General features: G+C 32.3%; 1 protein-coding gene across 2 annotated transcripts in view; it reads right to left on the minus strand.

Moving 5' to 3' along the window:
* LOC123719897 overlaps nucleotides 1-17,208 on the minus strand; it is a 38,380-nt gene that overhangs the window by 19,409 nt on the left and 1,763 nt on the right. The window contains exons 1-2 of one of the 2 annotated variants that reach the window (XM_045676356.1): nucleotides 1,854-1,967; nucleotides 1,508-1,770 (exon numbers count right to left, since the gene is read on the minus strand). The gene's annotated coding sequence lies outside the window, so the exon portion shown is untranslated. Of the gene's footprint in view, nucleotides 1-1,507; nucleotides 1,771-1,853; nucleotides 1,968-17,208 lie in introns of those variants that run through there. The other variant, XM_045676270.1, reaches the window with a different exon arrangement.

Here is a 17,208-nt window from a genome sequence, read left to right on the forward strand (position 1 = left end):
TTACACTACAGTTATAATTCCTCTGAAAATCGATCAGTCTTATAACACTACAGTAATAGTTCCTCACTTTCTATTAAGTGGTGTTTGAACTAAGACAAAAATAGAATGATCAATAAGTAGGCTGTAAGACTCAGTCGAAACTTGCGAATATAACTGAGCACCGAAATAGCTACTGTATCTTAAATTCCAATAGGTTTTTGGCATACGGAGTCGTACCAGAGTACGAAAAAGCCTTATCTCTAGGACTATTATTTTATAAGGCTCACTAGGACTGTTATAATTACTACAATTTTTTAATTTGTAATGTAAGGGCGTGTTCACTTCTCTTTATGGCAAGTCTCAATTTGGGTCGTTGCGCCAGCAGAGTATGTATAACTCTTACCTAGGTATTTAATATATGTATAAGCTATGCCTATATCTATATATAACTAGCCTCAGATAGCCTAACTTAAGTTTTTTGCCATTGTGTCCTTTTAATAGACGATATAAAGCATTCATTAGCTATACTCATTAATCGAAAATAAACAATTTAACAAAATATAAACCCAGCTCTAGGAAAATCGACAGTAAATTATGCCTTAATTTATGATAACGTCTGTGAATAACGCTGATAATACTTTAATTGGAAGCTTTATTATAAAAAATTTAAACACTGACGTATTGTTGTCTTTTCGAAGTCAAACAAATTAACCAAACGATTACTTAATGACAACGAAGGTCGCGTGCCTATGAACGTAATTTTAACATTTTACGAAGCAACTATAGGTTATGTGTAATAAAACTAAGCTAATGTTGAAAAGACGTCTGATAAATACCAATAATATCTGTAAGACTACGGCCGTCGGAATATGCACGCTTCAAGATAAATATTCCGCATCATCTCAATAGACAATAGAAAAAAAATCGTCTTCAATTATCCAGAAGTATTATTGACCTTCACTAAATTATATGTGATTTAAGCATTTTCTTGTTAAAAAAAGGTGTAACATATCGTTCCCATAAGAATCCCGATGCACCTGCATTGAACCAAAATTTATTGTAAGTGCGTGACAGTTCTTGTGGGGAGATTCTACCTGGTTTTTTACAGCACTTTTTCTTTCAACTCCATATCGTTAAACTGATTTCAGTTGACCCTTGATCCAAGCTTGGGAGTTTATAAACTTATGAGAAATTGTACAAATGCGCTATTCATGTTATCTGTCATGTTTAGTATAAATTATTCAAATTTCATGTTAATTTTCGGTAGATATGCTAAAATTACCCGTTGTTCCCGCCGTTATTCAAGACAATTTACCATAAATATAACGCCGGCATTTTTGAGCCGACGGGAATATACGAAATTCTAATAATCTGTTTTCCTCATCCTCCATTCCTACAACACACTTAACATTGCGTATATAAAATCATTAACAATTCGTGTATTTTGAAATAGAAATTCCGCATTTAATTAATAATTGCATAGATTTACTCAATTAACAATCAAAAATACAGGTTGAAAAGTACTTACAGTCTCCATTAGATTAAATATTAATCCAGTTAGTCCGAAATAAAAAATTTCACATAAAACACAAACTAATTGTATTCTTTTTGTTTGTAGCACATCACACGGGATAAGTCTCACTTCACCTGTTCACACTTTCACTTCGCTGAACGATCCAAGTATGCACTTCAAAATTTAACTATTGCACAGAATTTCCTAATTCGTCAGCTATTAAGTTTACATAACTCCCATGATGAAGCAGCGAAGGGTTCACACCCAGATCGAAGTACCTGTAACAAGACAAAGCATTTTAATAAATTCTCTACAAAGATAATATAGAAAATGTAATCCTATGACCTGTACAATAAATTACCTGAAAACGCTAGTACTCTCCTTAAAGCAACGTTCAAAACTAAAAAAGATTATCAACTAGGACGTGGACAAAAATTTGGACAAAGAAGACGTAATATCAACTCTGAGGCCAAACGCTGACTGGCGGAGCGGGGCGAGGGGCGGCGTAAGAGGGAAACGGGGGAGGGGAGAACAGACGGAGGACATAATGAGGGAGGGAGACCGTCTGGTCGACTGGTTGGTCGACCTATTGGCTTGGCACGTCGCACACATATATAACATGTATATGTTGATATATATAAGTATCTAGGTTGATTTGTTTAACGCTTGTAGTCGCGAGAGAAGACTGCATTAACTATAAAATTCGATTTAAACAAATAAAACTAAAGTTGAATTAACACGAATAAATATAACCTTAAAACCTCACGGTCATCCACTGAAGCGTAAAGGACGTAATTGCCAATACACTGCAATAGAATTGAGAAAGAAAACGAACGAGTAATTCTTTCGAAATCTTTGCTATCTACAGTTAATAACAGATAAAGCACGTGCAGATAACGATAAACAGTTATCGGGGAACAAGTAAAGGAAACGCCACAGAGATACAATACAATGATAAGTGACGAACGTGATGTAAATAAAATTAACCAGAAACACAAAGTACACAATGCCTGGCTTACAATCACACCGCTTAGAAACAATAGAGCATCGCTAAAATTATCATCATAGCAAATTCAAAAGCCTTTCCTTTCACCCTACGATCTTATAACAGAATCTACTTAAGTAAAGATATCCAGCCCATTTATATATGCAATTATAATATAACATCCACGTTTAATCTCCTAGTAATTAACGTTTCGCCTATGAACAACATTTTCAGCTAAAAAGCTTCCAAAGCGTGAATAATTATTCTATTATCATGAGCTGATCTTTAATATAAATATGAAAACAAATGACATTTATTGAGAATTATGAAAATGCATATGTATTCTAATAATAAAATGTAAATTTCAGGGCACGTCACGCGTGACTTACTCATTAGTCATAAATGAACAATGGACACCCGAGAATAATTTACAAACATCTTTTCGCTCTTTACATAACGATTTTAATTACTTACGCGATACCAATAGTATTAGTCTATAAAAAAAATACATAGTCATCTTAATTGTCTAGTTAATTATGACTCAACAATCAAACACTTATCTTTTGGTCTTATGACTGTCAATAAATAACAAAATAATTTAGTTTACGTAAGTTGAGTTTTAATATTGGCATTGAAAGACATAAATAAATATTGTCTATGGTTACATGACGTGAGTAATGTGACTTGATTCTAGCCGCAATAATAACCGTTATAAAAGTTAAATTGAATTTAGAAGGTATGAAATTTAAACGGAAAATTACGGTTTAATATTATCAGGTCGATCACTACGAATAAATATTAAAGTACGCAGATCTTCGCGGGGGTAACGCACTTGTTGGGCTCTACTTCTCTCCCACTCGCACACGTTCAAGTTTTTTGCTCCTACGAGTCATCGTCTTGCCAGTTTTTTATTTTTAATGATAGCCACGCTCGTGGCAAAACCTTTCACTAACCACATATTTGCACATTAAAAAATGATACACCCTGACGTGGTAAAGTCAATTTTACTTAATTTGTGAAACGAGTTTGAAGGTCAGCTATATCTATAAAAGTTTTAAACAGCACGTACGGAAAATTTAAAAAAAAACTTTGTTCAAAAAGGCAAACTGTAAATTAGTAATATACGCTACAATTTAAAATGAACTTTGATTTCACTATCTCCCAAATAATTTTAATCTATGAATTTTGACGTATTTGACAACGTCATCAACAATGAGAATTAAATCTATGTTGTATAGACTGCTAGTCGTCTCTTAAGATCGTGCGCACCTATAGTATACACCGTGTCTTGGGGAATAGCTTTTCTTTAACATTTCCTTTATAATTGAGGTGCTCTAATGTGAACGTGGATATTGTAAGTAAGCTTTATTGACAATTGACATAATTCCGAAATCCATACAACTTATATTGTTCGTTAAGGTTTAGATAATTTCTTGTCAATACAACATTTAAGATTGTTAATGGGTGTAATAATACAAATTATGTAATGATATTATGCAAAATATAATTATCGTTATATAATTAGGTAAAATACGTTAATGTCTACCAATAGTTTATAGGCCATTTATTACGTAGGTATATTAAACCAGGTGCGTTATAAGATTCTTTATTTAGAATAATTATTATTAATTTCATTTGACGTAGTCTTCATCTTATTGTATTATAATAAAATACGTAGGTACATACATACCTAGAAAACGATAAGCTCTGAGTAGTCAGGATCATACAAATAAAAAAATATTATCATGTTTAATTGATTTCATAATTAAAAACTAACCTCAAATCTGTAATAAAAACAGACCAGTATAGTCAATTAAAATTATTACGTTCCTTACAATCTGATGAATATTGATTAATAGAAATGGATTTACAGGTAACAAATCCTTAATGATAATCATAAATATATTGTAACTACAGTGCAATCCTATGATCATCCCCGACTTCATAGGTTGTGCACCAACGGACTTTTCTACTATGTAGCAACACACTTGTACAGTAAAGTAAAATATCGTGAGGATTTTGAAACTAGAGATGTGGCGGTACCACTAGGTTGTATGTCAATACAAATATGTAGGTACAAATTAAAAAAAAAATATAGAACATAATGAAATATGAAAAACGTTATTTGAAAAAGTGCAAATTTGCTGACACACTGACCTAATTGCAGTGTCCGTGAAGCGCAAGGTCAGCGCTCACTTTGTATCAACTACTATTATACTCCTAACAATACTTTGATCTTACAACCAGGGTTTTAGTCTCATATGACCCTTTGAGTAAATTCCAACAGTACAGCTTGTTATCGAAGCATAGACAAATTATTTTGTTTTATGAACGTTCTTACTTACACGTTTTCGTATGAATAATTAATAAATTATACCATATGATATTTATATATATATATATATATATCCTTTTGTACATATCTGTTGTCAGCATATCATATTATTGCGTTATAATTTTATCCGTATCATTCTGCACCATATGATTTATACAAATTGATCCGATACATTGACATAAGTAATAAATTTCCTCTATAAATAAAAGATCGCGCACAATAGTCAATATTTTAAGGGTTCGTCATGTCCGCGTGCAGGTAGTAGATTCTCTTTGGGAAAGAGAAAAAACTACGACCATTGACTTGGGGTGAACGTCTATTGATAACAAAAAAGTTGAGAGTTAAAGCGGTCGCCATTAGGCTTTTCCGAAACATAAAATAACGTCTACACTTATATAATACAAATAAAACAAGGTTTTTTTAATTGAGGCTGTCATTGCAGTCAGAGTTACCAAAGTCACGTGGCATAGAACGCACGCTTTCTTCTAAAAGGTCTTCGAAGATTTTCCTAAAGGAAACGACAGAACAGTTAAAAGCAATAATAACTTTATTGAACATGTGTTAATGCTATACTTATAAGCTTTTTATTTTAAAACACGTCATCCTATTATTACGACGCGCAGTCTCTGCATTGCAACATTCATTGCGCAAACCCTACGTATGAGTTGACTTTTGCCTACGATAATTTGTTACAACATTAAAATAGAATAAAAATAAAATATCTAGTACTTTGGAGGAATTTCGCACATAACTAATATTTAACATTACAAAAATCTTACCTAAGACTTACACAATTAATTCTATGTAAAATTATTTAAAAAAAAATTAATATTGCCTATCTTTGGCCAGTCAAATTTTTAAAACTGACAGATCACTTGTCAAAAAGTCACAGAGCAATACAATTATACAACATGAAAACTTAATTTATCTCTGCTATTTATTTTTCCAATGCAATAGTCAAACACAATTCACAACGATATAGAGTCGTGCAATTCAAAAATATTCGACGAACAATAAAAGAAAAAAGTAAAGATCTATTCGTTTCGAGTTCCCGCTCGTAGCGCGGTGTGCGGGGCGCGGGGCGCGGGCTGTCAAATAATAATAACTCGACGATTGCGAGTCATCGACCTTCGAAATATCTGACCTGCGCCGCGCTCGCAAGGTTGCGCCTGCACACGAGTCACGCTGCTCAATTTACTTGAATATTCACCGCTTATCGTCTTTTACGAATATCGTGCGGATAATATATAGATAATTCTTGGAATATAAATATGTTGTTGTCGCGTTTCATACACAAATTCTATATAATGTTTGGCTTTTTTTAATCTTCCTAATAATAAGTAGAACAGCTACAAATTTCAATGAATAAATACATCGCTACTCGAAACAATCAAGAATTTGCTTACATTATTCTTATCGTACGTTTGCCGGCTGCATTTTATCACGAATGCATTAAATTTAGATTATTAGCCTGTATTCAAGTATTCAATGACCTTTATTTACAGTCACTATACGCAAAAACTTGTCTTTCTCGTAAACGCAGGCGCAGCGATTTGCGAAGGTCATTTAAGCAATTACCTTGGAGCGAACAACTTGACAGCGATCTCGCCAGAAATGAATTGTGACGGATTTTTTAAACTATTTTCTTTAAATACTATGTATATCTATTCTAGTTCTAGACTAGGATAAAACCCTTTATGGACGTGGTTATAGACAAGTAAGGCGATCGGACTTCTGTGCCTGCCATACGTATTTTTCTCGGTCTATATGCTGTGTCACCCCACGACTTTTTACCGTAAGAGAAAGTGTCACAGAAAGAAAAATCCATTTAGCATTGTAGTAAGAAACTGTCGTCAGATTTTTTTTAAAGAAAATATTAGATTTTACATTAATCGTAAAGACGTATTACACTTACATAAAATCGTCTTTTTTAACCAATTTTAACAAAACCGAAGAAGGAGATTATCAACTCGACGTGTAATTTTATTATTACGCTAGCGTATTATTTCAATAAACACATTTGATAACATTTTAAGATATTTCTTCATTTCGCGTGAAGGTACTATTTTGTGCGATAAATTAGAGCAATGTTTTTCCTAAGATTAAGTCTGAATTTTTACACTTCAATAAACTAGTAATAAACTAAAGTAACTATAAACAAATAAAAAAAAATACTTTATTTTAAAGGTTGTAAACATACAATAGGCAACGAAACGTTTAGATACAATATTCATTTTGGTTAACCTTATACCTAATATACTTCTATGAGCATCTATGTTTAAACTAGGCCTAGCCTGTATCTTAAACGCTTAAATATACAATTTCTAATTAATAAAAATTTATAAGTTTGTTCGTCGCGTATCCACGCTTGGCTAAGTCCGGATTGGAACAAAAAAAGTTTTTTAGCTTGTTGTTCGTGACTTCTCGCAATATTTAAAATCTGTGCTGTAACTACAGCACTCGTAAAATCTATCATTGGATATTAATTTTATGATATCTTTCTTAATTTGACTTCTTAACTCGCACAGAACAATATCAGCACAGATTATAAATACGAAAAAAATATCCTTCAACAATTGTCTATGTAATATCTTTTATTGAAATTAATAGTCAATCAAAAGAAGCAAGAAGAATCAATGGCGTTTTTGTTTTCATATTAGTGTCCTCTGAGGTCATTTGAGGTGAACACACCATCAAGGAGAACCGTTGACTCTAGTCGATTATATCCGCATATCGGAGGCACCTTGGGCACAATAAATTTGAAAGAACAATTGTAATGATGGCTTCTCAAGGTAAATCCAACAAAAAACTAGTTCAACACGCGTAAATAACAAACATTGTATGCCTTGTAATGGTTGGATTAGTATGTTTTTATAAAAGACATTTAATTATAACATTTTTTTCATTCTCCCAATGTCCTGATTGTCAATTATTAAATCCCCAAATTAATTCACAATAATTGCACAATTTTGACTAAAGAACTCTTTCTGTCAAAGTGTATTTAAGGTATGATGAAAAGAAACAAATATAGGAGTTTATATAATCTTTATTCCAATGTACAGCATACACAAAAATATTCAAGTATTTAAGAGTATGTTTATGAATCACCTAACGTACATGAAATGTTATGAATAAGTCGTACCTAGATAAAAGTAGGATTCTTAAAACATATTTCTACACCAAAACTCAAATAAAATTACCCGACAAATTTTGACAAGCCACCCTATATTAAATAATATGACCGGTGTGAATTGGACTTCAATATTATATATTAAATACAAGGAAATGAAAATAAGTTATCAATTAAACATCTCGCTGCAGTTCCTGATTATAAATCAACTTTTCGCAAACAATGTCTGGTCGTATTTTTGTGCCTCTTCGAAGGCAAAGTAATAATTAACATTTTAAGTATATTATTATTATTAGCTTTATCGTCATCTACGGATTATTAATCAGGGCACTAAGTTATATATTACGACTAGGTACGTATTAAATACCACAAAAAAAAACATCCATCTGCAAATTTAAATCATCCTCTTTAACGTAAAATTACGCGTTACTATATATACTCAGATATAAAATACTAACAGTTCTTCTTTTAATAATCTATTATGTACGCAAATGTCGTTTAAATTATTTAGAATTCATGTTGTAATCACATGTTTTATTCAATATAATATCCATGAATTATGAATACCGTTGTGGTCCGCTAGGGTGGCGCGCTTGATGGTTTGTAACTCTTCCGGGTTCATAAAATGATACGCTTGTTGGCCGTGGCTTCATTACTTTTTGCCGTTTTCTCAAAGGCTTTTGATTTAATTTCCTGTCTCTTTCATTAAGTCTGCGTTGCGATTAAAGGTTTTTCAACTTATGACGTCACGCATTTTCACGATAGTAAAATTGGTGCGATAAAGGTAAATGACCGAATTTAAGGAATATTATTTCGAGTATATGTAACCCCTTTTATATGATTGTTACATTATGCCGCCCTACCGTTAGGGGAGCGGAAAACTTCAGTCTCGTGTTTTATATAGTAAAAATCGGTAACTAAAACGTAAAATTCATACTTAATTTATGACGATTTGCATATGACTAGGCCAATGGAGCTATGAACATTCAAAAGTTCTACACAACTGCAGACAAGTATTCCGATGAGAGAATCAAAGAAAGTCGTACCAAAAGTCCGTAGAAATGAATTCTGTAAATTGTCTAGGCCTTGTTATAAATATCTTTGATAGAAATAGATTATATTTTGAGTTGCACAACAGCAGGTAGACATGTAAATACAGAGTATATTCAGTTTAATATAATACAGATTGTAATCATGTCAGCTGCATGGACAGAACCTTGAACTTGTGAATATTATCTGCGCATCGGCGGTACGACTATGCAATGTATTGATTTAAATACCGGGAAGATTACGAAATATGTTCCTTTATGTAAACTGTACGTCGTATTAGCTTTAGAGGAAATCTGTTATGTACTGCACTTAATCCTTATATAATTAATTTGATTACACGTTAAAAATATGTGCAAATTTATTTATTTATAAGTCCTAAAATAGCTACAACTAAATATACTAAACGAACATGCCTCATTAACAGCATGATACACAAAGTAGGAAGGTTGTAAAATATATCAATATTTTCACCAATGTTAGTAATTAAGTTGTAAGAGCTAAGAGCGAGATGAATATAACAATATATGTTGTTTGGGCAGTAGCACATTGAAATGCTAGTTAATTTTTACATTGATTAGAATATACTAAAAGTTTCAAATATTTTGTAGCCATAGCTAGGAGGAGCTTTAGTTGCTGGAAAAACAGCAGACATTCTACTACTACACTACTTTAGATGTACATTGCGTCCAAAAAAAATAACGACGACTTTTTAATTCAATTAATAGTTTCGTAGTCAATTATTAGTGTGATGGACGCGTAATTATTTTTCTTCTCGTTTTGTATGCCATTTACAGATTAACTCTTAGGGTAAAACTTTATATTGGCTGTTAAATATTTATATTTCATTCTTCCACTTCTCTTTACGTTGCTGCTAAGATGGTTTGATTTATTTATAAGCTTCGTGGTTTCTATGAGGATATAGGGTAATCAGATTTTAATTCAACAACCTAAAATCAGCAAAAAAGCTATCCATAAGCTAAGAACTTCCTCAACATATACAAATAATGTCAATAACATATTTTCGTTTATATAAGCGACATTTAAAACATTCGTCAAAACTAAAAAAAGCAGTTGCTATTTTATTTTTTACCGAAACTATTTAATGGTTTTCTTATATATTATAATTGAAGTTATATACAATTTTATACCTATTATTATAATAGTATAATTATTTGCATTTTAATCCACACTTCGATGTAACGCACCAGCGTAGTACCAAGAGCATAAAATATCGGGGAACAACGAAGGCATTCCGGTTTCTAATTTGAATTTTATAACGTGGATGTTACAGTTGTAACGCAGAAAAGTGAGATTTATCTCCAATAAGGAACTGAACAATAATTTACCAAACAGTTCGTTGCATAACAAAACTAGCTAAAAGTTAAACAAGATCGGCATCAAATGATAACTCATAAATATCTTATATATGAGTGAAACGTTCAACAAATTTCGGTTGAGTAAATGACGAAGCAGTTTGCGAATTGTTGCGCCATCTTAGAATTTTGACATCCATCGTGCATATCATCGAAACCGGTGGGAACACTAATTGATAATGAGTAGGATTTAACCGAATTTTGGTTAAACATAAACATTAAGCACCCTGAATGTTATTGCATGTGAGATGGATATATTTTGTTGCACACTGGCTGAATACACAAGAATTGCATCATTTTTTATTAGTTATAAATAGATTTATGTTTTGTTTATATTATGTTCTAAGTTTATACCGAAAATAAGCAAATGCATAGTTATATATTTAATTAGATCTGTCACATTATTAATTTAAGATTTCACTACAGTACCATAGATCGAATCGAAAGCTAAAACTGACCTACTTAAATCAGTCATTAACCTTGGGAATTTCCTACCTGACTGACATGACTTGAATGTAGTATTATCACTATTCTTTATCCACGACTTAAGACTCTAGTAGAAATATAATTTTACGCTGATTTATGGAATAATTTAGATAAAGTCCTTCGTAGGTACTCCCTACAGTTAATGCATGTCCCGAACAACTATAGGTGTCAAAATTTTGATATTTCGTATCAAATCTAAGAGAGACATGGTTTTAGATTGACCCTACTATTCTTTTGTCTTTCGTAAACCCTTTGGCCACATACGTCTGCTGCATTTCTATTTGTCAGAGTAAACTAGATAGAGATGGCGGTAAGCTACGCGACTTGTTCGGGAACTGGTTCAACGAGGGGCGAAGAGGGCCCCAGACGAGGGACGTCATTGACCTGTGCCCCCCGCACCCTTCTAGCACCCGCGCGAACCGTAACTTCATTGTTGCACTGCGAATCGAATTCGGTATAGCGGAGACGTTTTTGCCTGCTCCACGAGAAAACTTGATTACATCGCTTTTTAGAGTTAATAGAATTTGACGGGAAAATACACCATTAACAGGGCCTAACGCTGTTACTTCAAAGTTAAATACACCGTATACATTGACAATTACATTACGAAACGTACACAAGAGGTGAGGCGCATTAAACACTGATACATAAGGAATTTAAGGTTACACCTGCTTTACAGATGAACTAAAAAAGTAGCTTTTATATAATAAAGCACCTGAAAAACCTATTAAACGAACGAAAAATAGTATAGTAGACAATTATCTTCATCAATATTGCGATAGTCGAGTTCCGAGCGTAATGCAAGACGACATCGCCTTTAAACTTTTTTAATTAATATTCTGGCATAAGTTGAGATTTGACAGCTCGTCAGTTAAAGGTATGTGTGTCAGTGGGTAATGCGAAACGAAGTTCGGGTTTGTGTCACTGGGTCAAGTTCATAAAATCACTCTTACGCTAAGGTATATTCCAAATATCGTTCGACATTGCCACGAATTATACTGTTTTTATATAATAAGTTCTATTGCTACAGCTTTTTGAAAGCAATCCTGGCATCCTGTACTGATTTAGATATGTGTGAAAATTCATATTAATCCCAAATAAGATAGGCCGTAAGCGACTACGCCAGCGATTAAGCCACTTGTATACAATTATCAACCAAATGATAACGAATCACATACAATATTGTCTCTTTTCCAAAAGCTTATCAATTGAAGATTGTTATCCATATCTCAAGGGCAATTCACACTTAGCACAGTTTAGACATAACTTTTGACGCCATAATTTCACCTGTTTCTTTAGGTATTTGGCAATGACCATTTCAAAGAGCTTTTCACTTAGAATACAGATCTCAATAACTTAAAATATATGGGCGTGCATTGCAGATCGACCCAGTTACAAAAATAAACGCAATTTCTACGAAGAGCGAGAACTTCTTTTACGAAAATGTTTACGGTTATTTAAAAACTTTTGTGATCGTTTACTTAAAATAAGTTACAAATAACACCGAATATATTAATAATAATAATAAATTGCGTGATCATAGCGAATATAATAAAATTAACTGTTTTACGATTTTAAACTCGAAACGCACATATTATAAAAAATAGCAAGCAAAAAATTTAGAATAAATACTTAAAGATCCGTCGGTTAAAACAATCAAAGATAACATTTACAAACAAGAGCATAATTGAAATTATTAAAATACTTCAGATTTTAGATAAGGCGGTCACCAATTTGACCTCTAGACTATATTATGTTCTGATATTAAGGTGAAAAGTTGAATGAACTGTAATAATCAAATCAACATGAAAAGGCTTCTAAATATAATCAAAACGAAACTTGGCTTACTCTTTCATATTTAACCATGCCTACAGCTTATGGAGGACAAATCTTTATTTATTGTATTATTATTATTAATTAACTAGTAATTAACTTAAGATATCATGTGGAACATGGTGTAATGGTTGCATCTCCTTACAAACATTGTGCAAAACAAAGAACTTGAAGATTAAAAAAGAGTGGCGGAGAGTTTATTGCCAGTTCTTCTCGTCCGTTCTACGCCTTTGATTTGAGAACTGGCAAAAATGTATAATAAGAAGCATTTAGCATTTAATATGTAATTCTTTATTGACGATCATAAGTGTACATTGTGTTACCTAAATGAATAAATGATTTTGCCTTTGATATAGATTATTATCGTGTTGAAGGTTTAGCGCCTGAAACTTTATATCAAATGTCAATAATAAAATGAACGGTATTACGTTAGCCACTAAACCATAAAGATGACTCAACAGTAAAAACGTTGAGAGTATATACCACAGCTTTTGTATTTATTTTCTTTTGTTCATATAAATACATTATGTAATAATACTATGAACATTTAAATAATTTGTATCAACTGACACGTATTTGCAAATATTGAAGTTCGTATAAGGGTTGTTAAGCACGTGGTAAACAGGTTGGCTTAAAGGGAGTCAGACAACAAAAGCTTCAAACTTTTAAGTAGGTAGTTCACCCTTCAAATGAAGGAAGTCTAGTCTGTTCAACGCAGACGTGCGATGTTCCAAGGTACTACATAATCTGTGCGTCTCCTTGAACAAGGAAAGATTACTAGTTGTTAATGCTGTGTTTCATATTGCTAGTAGAGTATTGTGGTAGTAAAATTATTTTAAATATTTGCAATTAAAAATATGTCCAATTTTACTATATTTGGATATAAATAGTTTTATTTATCGACATAAAACATACAAAGTTTATTCGGTGACATTATAGAGTTCTTTCAGATCCCATAGATAAGGGTTATTTGAATAGGACGGTCTATAAATTATTGTCTGATATAAATAACATTGCACGTTTTCTTCGAAGTGATTTCAATGTTTGCGATGGTTATAATTTGAATAAATACGGTTATATCAGCAATTGACTGTGCCATCATTATCTATCTCTTGCCTCACTTTCAAAATAAATACGTGACAAAACGTTTTTTCATTAATTTAAGCTTATCATCTTTCACTTATAAAACGCAACTTTATTAAAATAGCCAAGTCACATAAACAGCCTTATTGATTTAAGTAAGCATAGGAAAGATTTCCTTCATTAGCTTCCGGTTAAAATATTAATTTAATTACTACACTGAGCCGCTATGACCAAATAACTAAAGACGACACATATTGATGCACTAACAGTGTACTACAAATATACTTTCAGGCACTCATATACACGGATGCAGGCAATTTTCCATTGACACAACGCATTACTACGGTACTGCCATATGTATGTTATTCAATGATAAATTGCGTCGCTGGAAAGGCGGCAAAAAAAGAAACATTGCTGTGTCTCGATCAAACTGGGATCTGACTTACCGACACGTAAGTTGGCAAGAGTCGATAAATGCGCAGGAATAGTTTTAGGAAGTCTTTTTCATGCCAAATATGTTTATATATATATGGTATCAATCCAATCGGATAATTTATTGAAAAAATTACTTGACAATGTATTTGGTTTACTTGCGCAGTGCTTATAATTTTTAATAATTATTTAAAGAAATACAGTAAATATAAATAATGTTAATACTTTAAATAATATTAATCTTTTCTGTTTAGCACGATCTATATTGTTACTCAGAAACGTTTACAGCCACACAGCGACAGCTTTAGAAATGAGGTCACATACATTTTTAACCTCAAGCAAAATAACTAACCAGAGCCCTTAAACCAATGATACCATATACAATTCTTTTTTTGTATTTTATTAAGAAATAGTTCTCGTGAAGCGGTGCGGTAATTATAGGCGTGTGCCAATTCTTCGGGTAGGTATCGGCGCGCGCGCGGCCGCGGCGGTCGACAAGATGGCCGCCGTCGGTGAAAGTGTAAGTCATAGCTGTACCACCAGTAAGGTGGAACCGTTGCTTGACTACACTATTCGCCATGTATGTCTGAGGAATGCGCCATAGCGATGCGATCTACGCTAGAAACGACATTTTTGGTATATAAATGGGCAACGTTTTCTCTAGATTGAGTAAAAGATATCAAAGTAGTCACGTAGTGAAACAGTTCATTAAATAAACATGACATATGGTGGTGAAGTTAGGGTCAACTAAATATCCATATTATTTTAAAAAACAAGTATTATACTACTTATACAAGCCTTGGTATATGGCTACCCTTAGCACAAATTGTTCAATATTTCACCCGGTACATATTTGTATGAAGTTACGAATGTAACTCGAGACTCTTGGCAGTCCCAACATATCAAAAAAAAGTTACATTTTATAATAAAAATACAACTTGATAGGATTCTGTCGATATACACTCTAAAGGTGAGAGGACACCTTAAGAGTGGTTATCTAGCACATATAATTAATTATCAATGTACTCTTTGATACATAAAAACATATTTTACACATAAAAATATTTATTCTGATAATACGACGTAGGTGATATCATTTCAAATTAAATATAATTAATTGTTCCAGTTTACAATTATTCATTACGTCTGTGATACTATAAAATACAACTGAGAAAACAATCTGATATACAAAGAACATTGACATTTAAAAGCAACAGGTTTTGGATGTCTTTACAATCACAATCTTGTCCATAGGCCGATAAATATACGGAAATATAAAAACATAGAACCCATCAAATCTACTGTTTATCGGTAATAGACAGAGTTCCCGATTGCTCTTATAGACTTTATTTTTGTATAAACTAATATGTTGAACCCATGGTTAATTCCACAATGGAATTAAAACTCATTACTTATTCGCACTGTCTAGAACTTCCTTTTAATAGCAAATAAATTGCAATACACCGTACGATAGTTTACATATTATGAGTAGTTATATAAGCTTATATTATATCTTTTAATAAGTTAACATTAGAAATAAAAGAGATATTGATACCTATAGCTTATACGAGTATTCCATAATAATAATAAAAATTGCACTCTCCCTAAATATCCGTTAGTTTGTAAAGGCAATATTGCTGTATTACACATAAGCGAAAAAGGTTTAACCTTATTCAGATATATTTTTACCTTCAGTGTGGAAAGCGAAAAAGTGGGCGCAATGAACTTGCGTAAAAACACCTACCTATATTACTTCCTCGTTCGTTCGTATGAGGTCACGTGTAAAGCTGCCATGTCAATATACAGTGTAATCCTACGTAAAGGCTGTCATATAAGATGAGTAGTCTTAGCAAGAAAACTAGTCATTAAAAGCAGTTTCTGAAACTCAAGGACTTTAATTTTGAATAACATCTTTTGATAAGTGAATTAGTATAGTTTAAAAAACCGCTCGGTAACGTATATTTTCGACTCGAAATCTCTAGATTTTTTTGTAAAACAAACAGAAGGGTTTAAAGTGTTACGCGCCTAAATGTCATTTATTACATGAACTTGACATTTGACAAGGACCGGATTGGTAAATTAAAGAATGAATATAATAATCATTCTTCATTTATTTTTCATATTCAAATTTCCTTGTATTCTATACTTTACTAAGACATTCGCCGTAATCTGTGTTTAATTCACTCCAATCCCGAGTTAGCGGAGATAGCAAAGTACCGAATAAAACATCAATAAATCATATAGGTCGTAACTATCGTGTTCGACAATGAAATATCGTTCATAAAGATGGCAATCTTTCTCAATTACTAAACTAACCTTGGGGTGGGAATGACCTCATGCACGCCTCGTTCAAACGACTGTTTCCTTTGCGACACCCTTGATACAAGACATAACAGAAAGATCAAGCGTAAAGTATGTAATAATCAAATATAATTTTATAAATGCAGCGACAAAAGTTATCTCGTACACAAGCTAATAATTTCATTGTTACCATAAATCTCTGTACTAAAATTCATCATAGTTTCGTGAAATAATGTGCTGCGTTTTATATCCCTATAATTAATCATGTCCGTGTCTCTTTTGAGTACAGCGTAAACACAGGTTGAACGTGACGATGGAGTAGGATATTACAAACATCAATTCGTAGAAGTTTAATAATATATTTATAAATTAATAATAAATATTAATTTAATACTAAGGACCTAGACGTATTTCTACTAAATAATATATACACTATGACATAATTCTAATTCAAGGCCATCCCTTGTTCATAAATGAATAATTGATTAATTGTTTGTACAACGAATATTCGCAACTGCAAATCATAAGTTAAGTTGCGTTGTTGTTCTATTAATATCTCCAAAACTAGCTTCAATGCTTACTTAGAAAAACTGGTTTTGTCGGATAAATGTTTGATTAAGAGAAAATTATGTCTTGATATTCTTTGGAACAAGCAGTACGACATTCTGGTACTAGTTAATGAGATAAATGTTGCAAAAGCTCATTATT

Source organism: Pieris brassicae, chromosome 1 (assembly GCF_905147105.1).
Source record: "Pieris brassicae chromosome 1, ilPieBrab1.1, whole genome shotgun sequence".
NCBI lineage: Eukaryota > Metazoa > Arthropoda > Insecta > Lepidoptera > Pieridae > Pieris > Pieris brassicae.